At 48.7% G+C, this 18,725-nt stretch overlaps 1 long non-coding RNA gene across 1 annotated transcript; it reads left to right on the forward strand.

The window, feature by feature from the left end:
* Positions 1-5,399: 5,399 nt before the first annotated feature.
* Positions 5,400-6,096, forward strand: LOC135374034 (uncharacterized). The gene is made up of 3 exons (XR_010416727.1): positions 5,400-5,777; positions 5,832-5,968; positions 6,023-6,096. It is a non-coding gene; the product is annotated as an uncharacterized LOC135374034 (long non-coding RNA).
* The last annotated feature ends 12,629 nt before the right edge of the window (positions 6,097-18,725 follow it).

Raw genomic sequence — 18,725 nt, forward strand, 5'->3', positions numbered from 1 at the left:
TTTTACTCTGTAATATTTCTTGTGAAATATTTATATGCAAGCAAACAAAAGTACAAAGAAATGAATCCCATTCTGTATTATAATTGCTGCACGCTGTTCGTGGATGTATAGGCAACATGCATTCCTGAGATGCTGTGTTTCGTTTTTGCTTTGGCACGGTCGACTGGCGATATCGTATTACATCCGCGGGAAGGCCTATTGTTTCGCATTCGCAAATGCGTGTTCCCCGTTTTGACGATGGTTGGATAATTATTGACGTGAGGAATAATATGAATTTATGTGGCTGTAAATAGACTTTGGGTTTTTGCTCGTTGTGAGGCACTAAAAATGTGCGAGTGTGCGTGCGCGTTTGTGCAGCTGGGACCCCACTTGACAAGTAAGTTCAATGTGTTTGACTTCAGTGATATTGCCGTATATTATGCCGACTGTGATTTTTTTTGTTTGAAACATAGGGTTTATCGCATTTTCAATAGAGTAGACTGAACTACACATGATATATGCTTTCTCCAAGCAGCGTGCTTTATTCTTATCGAATCGCTCACGCCTGTATAATAAATTGAGAAAGCAGATGTGAATGGGTGTGTTCCTCAGGTTGTGTGTTTGCCACACAAGCTTAATTTTTGCGAATATTGTATTATTCTGTTTAATAATTTTCTGGTGGTAGAAAATGTGTTTTGTCATGCTTGACACTGTGCTATTCGAGCAGAAGTACGTGTAATTTCTTATTTTTCACTGTCGCGCGTTGTGTCTGTGTTGTGTGTGTGTGTGCAACTGTGACCCCACTTAACCAGTAAGTACATTGCGTATCCCTTTTCGTGTGACTCGAGTGATAAATTTATGTGGTATTGCATGAAATGTTGGTCTAAAAATAAGGGTTGTTGCACTTGCGTAGCAGTGGCTTCTTATTGCAATTTTCACCCGTAAAAAAATCAGTGTATATCGTATTATGCTGCGCCAGTAGAAGTGATTTTCCCAATTCGATTTGTGTACCCTTGTCCTGTGCTTTCTTTTCACAGGGACAACGCGACTGTGTATGTAGCATTATGGTAATAATTTTCTGATAGCAGAAATGAGTGCCTTTTTCTCCGTTTGTTAGCACGTGCTTCGTTTTTTGCTTTCTTTTTTTTTTGCAGTTATAGCTATTCAAGCAAAAGTACGTGTAATTTTTCATGGCTCTTTTCTTCTTTCACTGCTAAAGCAGAAGAAAATCACTTTGTAAAGCTGAATCGTGTTCTATCACGGAAAGTGGGTTTGTTTTGTTTTTGTTCGTTTGTTAGATTTTGTTGGGTGCTCGATATATTGATGAAGTAAGCAGTGCTTAATCTTGCAGTTACGGATATTTGAGCACAAATGCTGGTGTCTGAGCCAGGAGTAGAGATTCCAATAAAGCACCTCCCCTTGTGCATTCCGGAGCTGCTGCGTGCGCGCGCGTGTGCTTTTTTCCTGATTTGTGACGTCATCATGGCATGTTGGGGCTTGTTTAGGAGTGTTACAATTTTACCCGCCGCTAGTATCTTGTTGTTTTCTTGTGTTAGCCCCGTAGCGATGTGTGGTGACTCTGTGATTATTCCTGAGGTCTTAAGCCCTTTCCCTCATCGCTTAAGTGAATTTGTGTACCCTTGTCCTGTGGTCTCTTCACACAGGGACGATGCGGCTGTGCATGTAGCATTATGCACGAATGATCTGATAGCAGAAATGGGTGTTTTGTTAGTTGATGGTAGTTTGTTACCATGTGTTTAATTTTTGAAGTCATAGCTATTTTGCTATTCGAGCAGAAATGCTGGTATCTGAGCGTTTAACGCTGAGGGTAGAAATTCCTGTCTGAGATGAATCTGCATTTCACTGCAATTTGTTTCATTTAAGTAATATTATTGAAATTCCACAGCCACTGTGAACAAAAAGGGATGGTTGTGTGCATGCTCATGGAAGCAACTTGCGTATGGGAATGACATGTGATGAGAGCGCAAACTTTGCGCTCAGGTGCGGCAATGGTGTAGGCAGACCGAGCATTACGTGAAGCCAAGGGCAAGCTGCGACCTTGAACATGCAGAGCAAGTTATTTTTAGGCTATGACGACTCCTCGCACCCGTGCATGTTGGACATGCAGCGAGGTCGCCGCTATATAAGTGGGGAGGATGTGTGAAGAGGCAGCAGTCTTCGCATCGCTTCGGGAGTGTGCGGAGCTTGCTTCAAAAGTAAGTATTTTTCATCAACGCTCTGTGGTGCACGTTTTCTTAGTGTTTCTTTTTTTCAGTGCCTAGATGCGTGTTCTGCTTTTTTGATCCTCATGATATCAGGGATGATGAGCCATTGGAAGAGAATTCACCATCTTCTCCAGACATTTCACCTGGCACACTGCATGCTCACGTCGAGTGATCACATCCCTATGTGGACATTTCCTTCCTGCCTTTCTTTCAAACTGATAGCGCATTTCGAGGTATCGTCAAAGCGTTTGTGCTATTGGCATCTGTTCACGATCAGGGAGTAGAGGACTTGCGACAATATTTGATGAACCACCTCCACAATATAATTGCTATTTTGCGAGCACAAAGAATACCCTTTAGGTTTTGCATTTGTTCTGACGTTCTAATGATGAAAGAAAATCGAGGGATCTAACCGCACACATAGCTCATTTTATGGCGCTTGCTCGCGAAGTCCACAGCGATGGAGCAATCGCAAATACTTTGATGGATGCGATTCAGGAGTCCACCGGGCGCATTGAAAATTACCAGCGCGTGGGTAGTGGGTTTGTATCCACTGACGTCCAAAAAGTTGAAATGTGTATTTCAGCTGTGAAAACTAAAAAATTCGGGTGCAATGGGGTACTTCCCACATATTTGGCTAAACGCAGAAACGTGTTGACGAATGTCCCTTTACCAGAGCGCAAGGAGGGCGAGTGCTTTAAATACAATACGCTCGCCCTCTTGCACCCGCAGGAAAGGAACCGATGGAAAAAATATGAAAAGTATGCAACGGAGTACTGGTGGCCTAGTCACTTCCGTGTATCCTTCTCTGATCTTGAAGAATTCGAAAACCAAAACAAGATTTCCGTGTACGTGTACGCGTACGTCGATCAGGGAGTACATGTGTCGCGACCCCCGAAACTAGAATGGGAAAAGAAAATTCACTTGTTGGAAGTAGATAAGCATTTTTTTTTAATTAAGTCCCTCGAACGCTTGTTGACAACATTTCATATGCGAACGCTGCACACGCTCTTTCGTGAAGGAAGAGAGCATGGCGAAACATCGACGCCTTTGCACGGACGTGAACGAAATCCTGTTGGAATTTTGCGAGCCAGGAAAAAAATTTGTAGAGTTTACTAAAATACAGTACATGCAGCAGTACAACTACGTCGTTGCGTTGGACGCTGGGAGCGTACTCGCACCCAGTGGTGTTGGCATGCAACGTCACATTACCTCTAGCTTCTGTCCTGTGCTCGTGCGTACCCATGACTCAAAGGTGATGCGCATTAGAACACACAATGGGGAAGATGCGGCGAAGCAGTGTATGAAGGCGCTCATGGAAATGCGTGATGAAATGATTGCCTTGAATGCCTGCCCCGCTGCAATGGTGCTGAGCGATGAACAACAAGCCGAGCACAGAGCTGCCACCCACTGTGCATACTGTAAACGGGAATTCGCGAAAGACCTACCTCGTGTCCGGCATCATGATCATTCGAAGCATTGTACTGCGGGTGAGACAAATTATATCGCGACACTGTGCAACCCCTGTAACGTCGCGTGCACTACCAGAGAAAAATTGCCGATCATGGTCCACAATTTGTCTTATGATTTGGCTGGACTGTTACGGGAATTTCACGTTCTCGGGTGGAAGCGACCTCCCTTCATTGTGGCCAGCTCCATGGAAAAAATTCGTTCGTTCGAAATTGGTACCTTCCTCTTCAGAGATACCATGCAGTACCTAAATTCATCACTTGGGGAGCTTGTGGAAACCGTGAATTCCATGGGGGGTGCAGAGGCGTTCCAATGCTTGAAGCAGGTATTTGGAGACGACTACAAAATTTTGCTTCGTAAAGGTATGTTCCCTTACAGTTACCTTAGTTCTTTTGCAGTGTACGACGAGTTGAGTCTCCCAGAAAAATCCGCTTTTCGAAATGATCTAACTGGGGAAGATGTAAGCGATGAGGACTACCAGTACGCTGTGCATGTATTTGAACATTTTGGGTGCTCGAGTTTACGGGATTATAACACATTGTACCTGGAAACGGATGCCCTATTACATGCAGACATAATGCAGCACTTCCGACGCCTGTGCTACAGCGCACGCGGATTGGAATTGCTTCATTGCGTTTCTCTGGCATCCTATTCGTGACAATGCGCATTAAATTACACGAATGCAAAATTGGAATTGATTACCGATGAGGAAATGTACAGAAGCATGGAATCGGCCGTTAGAGGCGGGCTCCGTCAGGCGAGCAGGCGTCATTTACGTGCCAATAACCCTGTGTAGTGGCTATGATCCTGATAAAGAGGAGGTGTACATATCATACATAGATTGCACCAATCTTTACGGATTTAGTATGATAAAGCAACTCCCTGTCAGTGATTTGGAATGGGTCGAGGATTTTAGCTCCGTCGATTTTATGCGTCACCCCACGGATTCGGAGGTGGGGTATGCGTACGTATGTGACTAGGAGCAAGGAGTTGACTGACCTGACCTGACAGCATGTGACATTGCTGACATGAAGGTGTAGCGCCACCGCCATCTGACGATGGTCACGGTCCTCGAGGATTGCTTCTTCCCTCTCGAGCTGGCACTTCTTTTCGGGCAGTGTCGAAGTGGCACCACGTAGTAAAGACTGTTTTTTCCCTTTCTGTCGGAGTCTAGTGTGGCCCCGTTTCCTCAGACTTCCACAAAGGTTTGGTTTGCTCCTCAACGGATGCAAGAGTGCCAGCACACTATACTTGAAACACTCGTTTTCGTGATTCGGTGGAAGTTTGTGAGAGTCTTTGTTTTTCTTTTTAGCAGCTCGGGAAGCTCGATCGTGCACCCAATCCGCTTCGGTTTTAAGCGCGTTAGTTTTAAGTCGACACATTGGACGTCGTTCGAGGTGAAACCAGACCCTTATCTCGCATAGTTTTTGACCAGCATTTATCGCGCCTTCGATTTCTAGGCGGTTATGAACGACTCTCATAACCCGTCGGCTCCGTCCTTAACCATGAGCGCTTTCGAGCTCAGACAAAATTTGAACAGCATGGAATAAGCTTCGAGGACGCGCATGATTACTGGAGCTATGCTCGGTAGATAGAGTCGCAAATCGTCGACGTTGTACGCGATGGAAAATCTGGACGCGATACACAAATCACTAGTCTAATTCGTGCTGCGTGACGTTTTTCTTATCGCAGGGCTCGTGTCTACACGCGTCCAAACACGTCCAAACATGTTCAAACACGTTCAATGACGTCATAGAGAGGGAGAGAGAGGAACTAGTGTGTCCAGGGGCGACTTCGGCGGTTCGCCGCCCGTGTCTGAACACGTCCAAACATGTTTAAACACATCTTAACATGTCCAAACACGTTCAATGACGTCATAGAGAGTGAGAGGAAAAGCTTTACTATAAATATTGAAGCGAACGTTTGATCGTCATTCTCGTGCCATCATGCTCAGCTTGGTAGATCCTCCTAAGTAAAGAGTATCGTTTCCAGTATACAGCACTTTTGCTGCGCGTGAAGTCTGTTTTTTCCCGCCTCACATATTTTGGGAGATTGGTAGCGCCCGCTTCTTCTGCACCAACTGCGGTGGATTGTGGTCCAAAGGTACGCTTCCTCGTTATTTTTAATACGTTCTATAGCCGGTCACATTTTTTTCAGAGCAAAAGCATTGGATTGATACGCCCGTTTCTTGGCTGTCGGACGGTACCGTTAGACGTACGTTGCGAAGGGCTTCGAATATTGAAGGAAGATGGAGAAGGTGGACCATCAGTGTCACTCTGTGACTGAAGAAGATTGTACGTCTGTTTAAGGTAAAAAAAACACGTGTTTCTCACGCTCCTTTCGTGCAGATTACGAATGGCTAGTGACGGGAGATCTACCCCTGGTCCTAACCTTCAAGCCTCCTCCGAAGACCTTCTTTTTGCGGATCGGCGATCAGCTGACCATCTGTCGTTGCGGTGAACTCTGGTCGAGAAACCGCAGCCATTGGTTAGACTCGAGCCTTCGTCCGTATTTGGGCTGTCTTCCTGGCTACGAAACCAAAGCTGGAGCCTGATTCATGTGTAACCTCTCACGATCAATAAAAAAGGTTGTGTATATATACTCTCATTCCGTCTCAGTCATGACGCCCGAGCAGCGGTTTGCAACCTTTGTGCAAACGCGAATGTATCGGGACTTGCTGCGATTACGCGATTATATTCATGGCGATAGCTGCGAGGTAGACTCTCGCTCGATTGTCAAGACGATACCCTTACGTCTGTTGACCGTCAGTGGGAAGATTGCAAAGAAAATGAAGCGTTTCATAGATTACAAGCTCGAGCTGTTGGAAAATTATTGACGAGGAGAGACAGTCGACCCGTGTCTCATCAACCCGGATTTCAACCGACCTATCGTTCGTCGCTACTGGTTATCCACACATCCCTCGACGTCACGGTGACCGGCGACGACGAGTGTCGGGTCAGCACGTTGGAAGACTACTTGGAAGATAGACTACTTTACGAAACGAGTTCTTTCACGAGGAGACGTTTTACTGTTTCGTCATTCTGTTCGAGGTTACAGGAAATCATGGATACACAATTTTTCAAGTTGTAGCGTTTCGACATGCGCGTGGCTACGTAGATACAAAAAAGCCCGCAGTAAGGCGAAAAAGGCGATTGAATACACTGGTCGTTATACTCGTCCACTGCAGGTAAAGTCCTTCGAAGGTTTGCTCTGATGGGGGGGAAGTCCGTAGCTGTCGAAAAACACAGTAGACCCGTTGTAGTTTTTCAGGTAGAGCACCCAGTGCTGGCCGCGCTTTCCGTATTGATGATTAAATAGCCGGGCTTGCGTAATACGTAGGCTTCGTCCAAAGCGCAAATGCCTCTCAGCATGGAGGAAGCGAGTGGGTTCAGGGACACGAGTTACAAGATGTCGCTCTCGTACATTTTTTCTATGGGAAGGTGACCGTACAGTCCTTGTCAACGCACATGAGCTTGGGACACTCGGAAATCAAGAGGACAGTGACTGCGTGTGGAAGGGCTTTAGAGAAGCGTAATTGCAGGCGAACGTTTCCTTTTCGCTACTCGTTCAAATGCGAAGGAGAAGAACACTTGTCCACGTCCAAGTTGAAGTAGAGAAGGAACCCGTTCGTTTTAAATCGATCGTAGCTGTACTTGAAATGTTTTTCACCCAGTTCCTGCAAGAAGTTAAAGTAGGGAATTTTGATGAGGTCGTTCTTAAAGTGTAACTCGGCTCGCACTTGCTCGCCGTCCACGGAGAGCATCGAATGAGACAGGTCGTAATGGCGGAATTTGTAGGGGCTCAACTGGATGTCGCCGAGAAAGTCGGACGTGGCGAGCAGGGCGACGCATAATTTGGAAGGTACCCTTTCGGGGTAAACGTTTTCAAAGTGAGCGTCCAAGCTCCCGGCACTCAAACTCCGCACTTTGGTTTCCAATCCGCGTAACACGTATATGGCCGGCGTGGTCTGAAGCCGCCGCTCGTGTTCCAAAACAGGGAAGGTGCTAGCGTCGCCTTTTCAAGTGTAACGTCATTTCTTGAATGTCCACGTCGTAATTGTACGCTTTCTTGTCGTTGGGGACCGATATGAGTTTAAATTCGTCGTTGCTTAACAGGGAAACGCCTCGAATTTCGACGGCAGGTACCATAAGGCGCGGCTGTTGAAACAGGTCGGTATTGATCTGTCCGACCAGGTTAAAGTATTTTCCACCCTTCATCGCTTCGTAATGTTGTTTCGGACCGCGAGACGAGACGTCGTAGTCGTCTTTAAATGTTCGTCGTCCTCGACAAAGAGTCCACCCGCGTGCACAGTTTCTTGAGCCAGGGGCTTGGAATGAAGCCGACGTCCAAAATACTCCTGTAGGCGTACAACTCGTTGGAACTGACGAGCTTGTTGTTCGCATAAACGGTGACCGTCTTAAACATGCCGCTCAACAGATGGTTTATTGGGAAAACGACATCCTTCTCGTCCATTTCTTCCCCGTCGTCGCGAACAATGCGCGCGGTCAAAGACACGAAACTGCCGTAGAGATTCAGGTGTGCCCTTTGCAAATTTTCAATAGAAAATTCGATCACGGAATTATTTACCCCGTTGACCGGATAAAAGAGTTGGTACGGGGTATCTTCCACGCCGTATTGAATGGAAGGGGGTTCGAATATTATCACGTCACTCGTAAGACAATGCGGTGTCCGTTGCGTCCTTATTTTTCCTTTCGTTGACGTCATGATGGACGGAGCGCGCAGCGGCGTACTAAAGAAACCTGGGTAGTTTCATTTTAAATCGAACAACGTGTGAAAGTCGTATTCTTTAATTCACCCAGAAAAAATATATGTTAGAGGACAGCTCAAACGACGCAAATCGCGCCACGTGCGACGCTCGTGCATGGAGTAGTTTCCGCGTAGGAGAGGAGGAAAGTCTGAGGCTGCCCGGGTGCGCTTTCTTCTGGACCGACTTTGACGGGATCTAGCACCGGTGGTTTTATGTCTAGGAACTGGAGGTTTTTTGTGATTATAGGCTGCACCATAGATACTGTCGACAGCCACCCACAGAACTGAGAGCGACAGATTTTCTGTTAAAAAATGCCAAACTTGGCGTAAACGTTCAGAAAGGCTAAACTTTGTTACCAGTTTTCTTCATGACGGAACGTCTGTGAACATCGAGCTTAGTGCCATTCGATAGGACGTTGAAAGATGTTTCGTGCTGTATAGAGTGAATTTTCTCAGCCCAGTTGTTTCTGTGCTATTAGCTTGAGAATCACATATGGTAGGCGAAAATTGCCAATGTTGCATCTCAATTTTCTCAAAAATGCCATCTTCGATTTCCTTGATTATTTTTGAAAAGGTGGCGTCATGTCTCTACTTTAGACGCCAAGTGAGACAATCTTTTATTTTTGCCTGAGAGACGCGCAGCGATTTTTTTTGTCAGGCAGGGTGCATGAGGCTCCGGCCTTGCGCGCCCCACCCACGAGCACGCGACCTTCAACCTCTTCTTTGCTACAGGTGTCCCGCTCACGGAAAAATCAATGACCACACTGCGTGACCTTGTTGTAGTGTCCCCAGAGCATCACTTCACGTTTACCCAGTGGTCTCCCAGTTCCGTCAGGCTCATTCAAACCGTAGGAGAGTACATGAGTTGCCTGTGCGCCCTTGACGAGAAGCCCCAGTTCGACGAACATACCGACAAAGCAGTGAGAAGAAACGAAGCGCTTCGTAGAGATCTTTATCCAATGGTAACACACTCCGCCTAGTATCGCAAAACGACGAGTGGCACGCGAAAATTTTGCATGTTCGATCTTAATCTTATTTCTAAAAAGCCGGGATATTTTTCACGATTTATTTCACAGGGGCAGAATTATGCCGGTACTTTGCGCTGCTGGTAAAGTACCTTTTCTCTTTTTGATTGAGACGTAGGGCTACCTTTCCGTTTAGCGATGTTTCCACACAAAGGCGCTCTTTGTATGTTTACGAGCGCGTTTTGCTTCGTAGTCTTTGCTTTGTAATTTAATGCCGAGATGTTGCATTATGTACTTATTTTGCACTCATGGTACGTATGTTTATTTTTTTCTTTAGAGACGCAGGGCAATACTTGACTTGGGCGACTTGAACCTGCTATTACGCACTTTCATGGAAGTCGCACGCACGTGCGCATATTCACTATTCTCCCGCACATGTGCTTGAGGCAATGCACATACGCACGCTATGAGGCTGTCGTGTGAGTTAATATTAAGAAGGCAGAACTACGGCCACAGGGGTCAGAAAGTTCCAACACCTGAGAATATAAATTTGTGGCCGCGTGGTTGCAGCCACCTCTTAGCTTGGGCGCAATAAGTGATAGTTCCGAAGGTGTGCATGCTCTTTTTAATTAGTTTTATGCTCCGTAGCATTACTTCGGAACCACGACGAGTGGTACAAACCCCGTAAGGCCGCTGTGATGACAGTATGTTGCTGCTCTCAAGTACGACACGTTCGCCCTCCACGAGATGTGTCAGTGTCGCGTGGGAATCAAAATTTCCGACAGAACAACACACAACTAAAATCCCTCGTTTCCGGTAGCCGTAGGTACCTTAAACCCTCGGTGTGGGTTTCAGTAGTCCTTTTGGCATATATCCGCTTGAACCCACTCACTTTATATCACGTGACAGGACATGTCTAAAGCTATCGCATGATGCTAATCCAATGGTGGCAGCCATCACCCGCAGGGGTCTCGCAATGGGCACATTTTCGTTTTTCGAAACTTCCGTTTTTCGTTCTTTTACCAATGAAAAGGATGTGACTTTCACACTTCCTGGGGGACTGGCGGCAACCTGAAACAAAAGCTAAGATGTTACCAGTGGATAAAGACCTTTACGAAGCGCTTCGTTTCTTCTCACTGCTTTGTCGGTATGTTCGTCGAACCGGGGCTTCTCGTCAAGAGCGCACAGGCAACTCATGTACTCTCCCACGGTTTGAATGAGCCTGACGGAACTGGGAGACCATTGGGTAAACGTAAGGTGATGCTCTGGGGACACTACAACAAGCTCACGCAGTGTGGTCATTGATTTCTCCGTCAGCGGGACACCTGTAGCAAAGAAGAGGTTGAAGGTCGTGTGCTCATGCGGGTGGGGCGCGCAAGGCCGCAGCCTCGTGCACCCTGCCTCACAAAAAAAAATCGCTGCGCGTCTCTCAGGCAAAAATAAAATATTGTCTCACTTGGCGTCTAAAGTAGAGACATGACGCCACCTTTTCAAAAATAAGCAAGGAAATCGAAGATGGCATTTTTGAAAAAAATTGAGATGCAACATTGGCAATTTCCTCGTACCATGTGTGATTCTCAAGCTAATAACACAGAAACCACTGGGCTGAGAAAAATGAGCTCTATACAGCACCAAAGCTCTTTCAATGTCCTATCGAATGGCACTAAGCTCAATGTTCTCAGAGATTCCGTCATGAAGCAAATTGGTAACAAAATTTGACCTTTTTGAACGTTTACGCCAAGTTTGGCATTTTTTAGCAGAAAATTTGACTCTCTGAGTTCTGTGGGTTGCTGTCGACAGTGCCTATGGTGCAGCCTATAATCACAAAAACCCTCCAGTTCCTAGACATAAAAGCAGCGGTGCTAGATCCCGTCAAAGTCGGGCTAGAAGAAAGCGCGCTCGAGCAGCCTCAGACTTTCCTCCTCTCCTACGCGGAAACTACTCCACGCACGAGCGTCGCACGTGGCGCGATATGCGTCGGTTGAGCTGTCCTCTAACATATATTTTTTTCTGGGCGAATTAAAAATACGACTTTCACACGTTGTTCGATTTAAAATGAAACTACCCATCTGTAGGTGCGTCGTGTGTCGGCGCCTTTTGCTGCCTTTTGCGACGTTTTTTTCCATTGTTGTTGTTGTTGTTTCCAGAGCCCTCCACGGAATCCAGCACGTCTCTCCCCGTTGCTATGGCCGTCTTTTTTACTGCGCGCGATATTCCTTCGCCATCGGCCAAATTCCGCGCCAAGCGCTTCAACGTTCTCTTGGCGATCGGTTTTATTTGCTGCCACATGGGAATGGTAAACTTCGATATGTTGCTCAACACACCGCCCCCTCGTTGGAAAAGGGGTCCCGTGTACACGGGAATTATTTTGGGGGAATTACGGTACATATTGTCACGAAGCGAAATGGGTCGTCGAGTCGTCGAATAAACAGCGAACGGTTTATTAGATTACTTGGTAGCAAAACACAAGAGTGATAGCTCTCTGAACATAACTGAGTCCAAAGAATGAATGCTCCAGCTTGGAGCGCACAAGCATTTAAGCGTCGCCCCGAAAAGTCTAGAAACAGCACGTGCGTTTGCCAGAGAGCTGGCGATGTGTCTGGAAGCTTCTTGCTTCTTCTTCAGCATGCGCCGGGATGAGATGTACCGTTTCGTGCCTGCCCTGGAAGTTTCGCGATGATGATTCGTGGCATTGCCCCCTCCGTAGGCATCGTCTCGATACCGTTTCTTCTCCTTCTTTTTTTTTTGTCATGTTGTCTCCTTCCAGCCAGTCTGCAGCGCTACCTGCTGTAGTACGGCTTGAGTCGAACGACGTGCACTATTTCAGTCCTCGGGGGTCGTCGAGAGGGAACGCTGCCCTCAGGTACCTCTTCGTAATCCAGGTCTCCAATGCGTCGAAGTACTTTGTAGGGACCGAAGTACCGCTTCAGTAGCTTCTCGCTCAGGCCTCGTCGTCGAATCGGCGTCGAAACCCATACCAAGTCGCCTGGACTGAAGCGTACGTCTCGTCGGCGCAAATTGTATCTTCTTTCATCGACGCGTTGTTGTTGACCAATGGGTAGTCTGGCCAGCCCGCGGGCTTCTTCTGCTCGCTGTGTGAAGTCAGGAGCGTCGTTTTCCACATCACTGGGTTCGTGGGGCAGCATCGCGTCCAGCATAGTCGATGCGTCATGGCCGTGTGCAAGGCGGAACGGTGTAGATCCCGTTGTTTTCTGGACAGCCGTGTTATAGGCGAACGTGACGTAAGGCAGTATTTCGTCCCATGTCTCGTGCTCGACGTCAACGTACATCCTAATCATGTCGGCAAGGGTTTTGTTTAGGCGTTCGGTGAACCCGTTCGTCTGCGGATGGTACGCCGTTATCCTCCGGTGACCGGTGTGGCTGAGTCGAAGGATTTCTTGTGTTAGCCTGTTTGTAAATGCCGTTCCCCTATCGGTGATTAAGGCGGTCGGAGCTCCGTGCCGTAGTACGATGTTCTCGATGAAGAACTTCGCCACTTCTGTTGCTGTGCCCTGTGGAAGTGTGTTAGTCTCAGCACAGCGTGTCAGGTAGTCAGTGGCGACGATTATCCAGCGATTTCCGGAAAACGAACGTGGGAAGGGCCCGAGTAGATCCATCCCAATCTGCTCGAACGGTGCCGACGGCGGTGCGATTGGCTGAAGGTACCCAGAAGGTCCTACCGGCGGCGTTTTTCGTCGTTGGCATTCCCGGCACGTCCTTACGTAGTGGTGTACGGTCTTGGCCAGTTTTGGCTAGTAGTACTTTTCCCTCATACGGGCCAGTCTCCGGCTGTATCCCAAATGACCTGATGACGGTTCGTCGAGGCAGGATTCAAGAACCTCGATGCGCATGTCCCCAGGCACAACGAGAAGCCACGTAGCACCTTGATGTGCGTGGTTTTCTTTGTAGAGGACACCATTACGTAGGGAAAAACTTGGGAGTGATCTTCTGAAGATATGAGGAACATTGTCGGCGCGGCCCTGCAGATAGTCGACGAGTGTCTTCAATTCGGGGTCGTTGTACTGCTTGGTAGACGTGGTAGTCGCGCTCATTAGAACGAGGAAGGCGTCGTCGTCCTCGAGGCTGTTGTCCTGTCGCTGGAGTGGTGCTCGGGACAGGCAGTCGGCGTCGTTGTGTGTTCTTCCTAACTTGTTAGTGACGGTTACGTCGTACTCCTGTAATCGGAGGCTCCATTTCGCTAGGCGTCCTGAGGGGTCTCTTAAACCAGCCAGCCAGCACAGAGAATGGTGGTCTGTTACCACCTTGAACGGCCGTCCGTACAGGTAGGGACGCAACTTTGTGATGGCCCATATGAGTGCAAGGCACTCTTTTTCGGTCGTCGAATAGTTCTTCTCTGCCTTGGTTAGCGTTCTGCTTGCGTAAGCGATGACACGTTCGACGCCGTCGTGAAGTTGAACGAGCACGGCTCCTAGACCATCGTTGCTTGCGTCGGTGTGTATTTCTGTTTCGGCGTTTGGATCGAAATGGGCAAGCACGGGTGTGGTTTGTAGACGCGTCTTCAATTCATCAAACGCCTGTTGCTGGGCTTCACTCCAGATAAACGTGGATCCGTCCTTCGTGAGGGCATTCAGGGGTGACGCAATTCTTGAAAAGTTCGGAATGAACCGTCGGTAGTAGGCGCAAAGGCCAAGAAATCTTCGAACGTCTTTCAAGTTAGAAGGAACAGGGTAATTTGCGATGGCCGCCGTCTTCTCGGGGTCGGGGCGTACGCCGTCGCTGCTCACGAGATAGCCAAATCGACAGTTCTGAGGCTTCAACGTCAGCCCTGCAGTTCTGATAGCCTCGAGGACTTGCTTTAGCCGTTCAACATGTTCTTCGAATGTTCTTGCGAAGGCGACAACATCGTCGAGGTACATCAGGCAGGTTTGCCACTTCAACCCGGCGAGAACTGTATCCATAACACGCTGGAATGTCGCTGGTGCTGTGCAAAGGCCGAAAGGCATAACCTTGAATTCGAAAAGTCCATCTGGAGTGACGAAGTCAGTCTTCTCACGATCCCGTTCGTCGACTTCAATTTGCCAGTACCCTGTCTTGGGGTCCATGGAAGAGAAAACTTTCGTGTTTTGAAGGCGATTGAGCGTGTCGTCGATGCGTGGTAATGGGTAGACGTCCTTCTTCATTATCTCATTGAGTTTCCGGTAGTCGACGCAGAACCCTGAGTGTTCCGTCCTTCTTCACTAGTACCACCGGCGATGCCCACGGACTGGTCGACGGCTGGATAATGTCATCTCTTGGCATCTCCTCTACTTGCGTTCGGATCGTTTCTTGCTCTTTGCAGGAGACCCGGTACGGCATGCGGTGAACTGGACAGGCCTTTTCGTCGACGATGATGCGGTGCTTCGCAATGGGCGTTTGTCTTACTTTCGACGATGCAGCGAAGCAGTCACTGAAATCGTTGAGCATACAGAGAAGGGTTTGCTTTTGAGTTGTATTGAGTTGAGGGTTTACGCCGAAATGTCCGGCCTCGTGTTCCGTGGTGACCGCGATGCGAGCAGTGTCCATTAGGCAAATATCCGTGGTGGAGTATTGCTCTACGACGACGGCTATCTTCGTGCCGTTCGCCAGGTGTTGTGACTCCGGGCGAAAATTTGTGACCATGAGTTCCAATATTCCGTTTCTTACGGGCACAATTCCTCTTGCTATCCAAATTCCTCGTTCGAGGAGAAGTTGCGTGTTGCCTTCAGCCAACAAACAGCCAGTCGGTGCTCCGTCGCACGTAGCGGTCACAAGGACTGACGACAAGGGAGGCAGGTTGACGTGCTGAGTCGTCACGGCGGTTACATCCGTGTTTGCGCGTTTCTCCGGGCTTATTCTTGCCCACCACTTGTCTTCTGCTGTTTCCGGCGTTTTAAAAGAGATAACTCCATTTGTGAAGTCGATGATTGCTTCGTTTTCGACTAGAAAGTCCATTCGGAGTATTACATCCCGTGAGAAGTTCGGCAAGACGGCAAAGCTGACGACGTACTGGATGTCACGCACTTGTATGACTGCCGTGCATCGGCCAGTCGGTGTTACGACGTGTCCACCAGCAGTGCCGATGTCAGGCCCATCCCACTTCGTTTGCAACTTGCGAAGCTTCTTAGCCAACCTACCACTCGTAACAGATTCGTCGGCTCCGGTATCGATTAACGCAATCATCTCATGGCCGTCGATGAGTATTTTTAGGTTATTGGTAATTTTTCGAGCATCGTGTTGGTGCTGCGTTGCCGTTCGCCGAGTTGGAGGAATCGTAACTTGTCGTCGGTCCGCAGCTTCACCTGCCGGAGCTGCAGTCTTCAGTTTTCCCAGTTAGGGCTGCGCCACACAGGTCGTCTTGCCGGTGACGGTGAACGTGCTCTTCCTGGAGACCTGCTGCGGTGGGGGACGCTCGGGGACAGGTCAGGAGCATTCTGCTGCCGTAGATAGTCTTCAATTGCGGCGGGGCGACTACCGCGCTGGGGGCGGGGGGCGTCGGGTGAAAAACCGGGAAGGCCAAGGCGTCGGTAGGGACATCGGCGATAGACGTGGTTCGCCTCTCCGCAGTGTTAGCAGAGCGGTCTGAAGTCGGGAGTCCGCCAAACGTCCGTTTTACGAAACGGCTGAGAGTGTGGCGGGACGCTCGGAGTAGGTTGGACAGGCCGCAGAGGCGTCCAACGGATTCCGTAGTACGACGGACGAGTAGGTTGCACCTGTCTCAGAGCGGCGGCGTAGGTTGGTCTCGGTACTTCGGCGTCGGGGTTGGCGGTTGACGATGTCTCGATTGCCTGCTGAACCTCGTCCTTGATGATCGCACCAATCGAAGACAAAGGGTCTTGAGCCTTCTCAGGCCAGAGGAGAACTCGTACTTCTCCGCGTACCACCTCTCGAATCGGCTGTCTGAGCGATCCGACGTCGAGGCCACTGGTCGTGGAGAAAGCTTCGTAGCCCTGTTGGCATTTTCTACCTGCCGCTAGTATCTTGTTCTCTCTTTCTCGCATAGAGCTATGATGGTGGCGCCATCTGGTGTGATGCCTTGCTACTAGTGGCCACCTGTCGTCGATCTCTGCAACTGCTGTGTGCCAACTACCAACATTGCTGGCGCTGGTGACCCCGGAGCGGTTTCTTTGCCACGACATCGTTGATTTTCGAATAAATTGTTTCTCTTCACTCTATTTCTATCTATTTATTTCATTTTCTACCAACTTTTTATTTTCTTACCAGCCCATGTAGCCGGAAACTCACACAGTGGTTTGGACACGTCTTAGATGCTCCCCGATTAGTGTAACGACTCACTGAATGATCCTAATTACTGTGGGGGGGTCCCAAATTGCTCTAATTGCTAATTAGTGGCGTCCAGATGACTGTGTGAGTTTCCGGATACTTGAGCTGGTCCAATACTTCTGCCATGGCATACATTGACGATGTAGCTATATACTCAGAGACCTGGGAAATGCACCTAGAGCACCTCAGAAATGTGCTGGAGACGATTTCAGAGACAGGGCTCCTGATTAACCCGGTGAAATGTAGATTCGCACAACGAAGAGTCCAATATCTTGGACATGTAGTGGGATCAGGCACCCATGCTCCCGATGGCGATAGGGTAAGCGATAATTAAGCTTGAGCCGGCAAAGTCGAAAACGGAGCTGCGCAGTGCCCTTGGTATGTTCAACTATTATCGAGACTACATTCCCCACTATTCAGAAGTAGTTCCGCTGTTGACGCGCCTTATGAATAAGAGGGTCCCAAAATGATATCCTGGAATATGGAATCGAATGAGGCGTTTTGGAAAGTGAAACATGCTCTTGCAGCAGTTCCCACACTAGCTGCCCCTGATCCGGAGAAAGCTACACATTAGCCACTGATACATCTGAACGAGCCGTTGGAGCATGCCTGTCGCAGAGTACGGATCACATAGAGACGCCAATTGCCTTCTTGAGTAAGAAACTAACGCTAACACAGTCGCGGTGGTCGACAATAGAACGCGAGGCTTATGCAGTCGTGAGTAGTATGGGATCAGCTCAAGAAGCCGGCAAGTCACACAGTCGCCTGGACGCCATTAATTAGCAATTAGAGCTAATTGGGACCCCCCACATTAATCAGGACCCACCAGGGAGTCATCACACTAATTGGGGAGCATCTAGGAAGTGTCCAGACCACTGTGTGAGTTGCCGGCTACTTGAGCTGATAAAAAATAAAAAAAATAGGTAGAAAATAAAATAAAAAGATAGAAATAGAGTGGAGAGAAACAATTTATTTGAAAATCAACGATGCCGCAGCGAAGAAACGACTCCGGGGTGACCAGCGCTTGTTGACGTCGGGTAGTTGCAGAGATCGACGACAGGTGGCCACTTAGTTGCAAGGCATCACACCAGATGGCGCTACCATCATAGCTCTAGAGGAGAAAGACAGAGGACAAGATACTAGCAGCAGGTAAAAATTGCAGCACTGCTAAACAAGTCTAGGCATGTGAGAGAAAAGGTCTAACCGCTACTGCTAAAACAGCACGGAGAAAACAGTACACATCGGGGAAAAAGGCTTACGGGGACGATCGCTTAGGCCTAACCACAACACTACGCAGCTAACACAAGGCGGGAACCACTGGGCACACATCGCTAAACATGCGTCAACAGGCTTGGACACCGTTAAACAAGTATAAACATGCGAGAAAAGGCTTAACACGAGCGCGGTCAAATCACTCGTTGGTCACCGCTAAACACTGCAAACATACGAGGAAAAAGGCTTACGGGGGCCGATCGCTTAGGCCTAACCTCAACACTACGCAGCTAACACAAGGCGGGAACCACTGGGCACACATCGCTAAACATGGGTCAACAGCCTTGGACACCGCAAAACAAGTCTAAACATGCGAGAAAAGGCTTAACACGAGCGCGGTCACCGCTACACACGGCAAACATACGAGAAAAGGAGCGCGTCAAATCACTCACCTTTTCCCCCGCGGCAACTTCCAGGCAGAGACTGAGCGAGCGCGGGGAACACACGTCTGCCCTGTACGACAGCCAGCCAGAAACTGAGTGAGGCGACGCGCAGCGGCAGCTATGGATGCGCGCGTGCCCTCTGCTCCACCCGTCCGCGCATGCGTGCGCGCTCTCCTAGCGGCGACGGGTGGCTTCTGAGTTTGTTTCACTTTCGTTTCTTTGCGCGCGCGCGCGTTTATCTCTATAAAGGCAGCGCGCACCGCGCTCGCGTCATCACTACGTGAAGATGTTCAGCTACCACTCCTTACAAAATTGTTCCCGCACCCACGCTTCTTGGGAAGAAGTGGAGAAGGAATGTTTCAACAGCGAAAGTCCCCGCAACGAGCTCGTCATCACTGCTTTTC

Source organism: Ornithodoros turicata, unplaced genomic scaffold, assembly GCF_037126465.1.
Source record: "Ornithodoros turicata isolate Travis unplaced genomic scaffold, ASM3712646v1 Chromosome39, whole genome shotgun sequence".
Classification (NCBI taxonomy): domain Eukaryota; kingdom Metazoa; phylum Arthropoda; class Arachnida; order Ixodida; family Argasidae; genus Ornithodoros; species Ornithodoros turicata.